This window comes from Acyrthosiphon pisum, chromosome A2 (genome assembly GCF_005508785.2).
Source record: "Acyrthosiphon pisum isolate AL4f chromosome A2, pea_aphid_22Mar2018_4r6ur, whole genome shotgun sequence".
Lineage (NCBI taxonomy): Eukaryota > Metazoa > Arthropoda > Insecta > Hemiptera > Aphididae > Acyrthosiphon > Acyrthosiphon pisum.
Window position 1 is genome coordinate 111,684,644 of NC_042495.1, and position 1,231 is coordinate 111,685,874.

Here is a 1,231-nt window from a genome sequence, read left to right on the forward strand (position 1 = left end):
CCCACGTTTTCAAACTAGCACCCCCAATTCATTTCAGTATTTCACCAATCATTTTTAAATTATTGTGGTTTATTGGTTCGGAATTTTTTTTTACATGCCAATTAATGATAATTGTTCACGAATTCACGCCACGGCTCAGTAACATTTAATAAGTGATATGGGGACGCTCATTTTTTTAAAGTAATAGAGTCCCCCTACTTTAATTTTGCCAAGTCGAGCACTGTATATATACAACCGTGGTATTTACTATTTACTTTTTAGTTTTTACTATTTACAATTTACATCTACACAACCGCTAACAGTCACGTCTTACATAGTCACATACGTCCAAATCATAGGCGCCACTAGACCTTTAAAACGTGGTTTTATAATAAAATGAATGCGTTGTATAGATAATTCATTTGGATTCTAATATGAGTGACTAAATTATTTCAAATCTTAAGTAACTACATATAATAATTTATAACTTATTTCCTTTTTTTTGCATATTTTGTTGTTTTTATTTTTAGCCACATATTTAGCGATATTTAAGGTAATATTATAGCACATATTTGTGCAATTTTAAGTGCTATAAAATCCCAACCCTGGTAATAACCTATTGATATTTATTATAAATGCGATAGGAACTTAGAAAGTTAATTATGCTGGTAAATTGATTCATTCAAGTAAAATAATATAAGCATAATTTAAAATGCAAAGTTTTAAACGAGTGTAACAAACATTAAATCGTTTGACTTGTTTTTTGTTAATGTTTGATTTATGAATATACTATGTAATATATTTGACTAAGTTTCATCTTAGAGATCATAGCAAAAATCCTACACACTGCTATAACAGGTAGGTATTTAGTTTTTTTTTATATATATTTTGTGAAAATAGCAAGAGTCTTGCAAGAGTCTTGCGCAAGACCAAGACCAAGACCGAGCTTTTGAAAGTCTTGGTCTTGGTCTTGTTTTGATCATCACTAAAAATAAGGCTTTATCCCCCCCCCAAAACCCAAACGCTATTTGCGCCTATGTACCTACCTACTTGAACAGTATAACTATAAAACATAGAAATACGTTTTTAATAAATAACAATACTATTGATAATAAATAAAAAGAACCTAGATACATTCTCGATTTAAAAAATCTATACAAAATATGGTTGCCACGGGTGTACCTAAGTGTTTGAAACATAAATAATTTGTTTCTGTGCGTCACAGTATATTCCGTACCTAATCAGTATTATA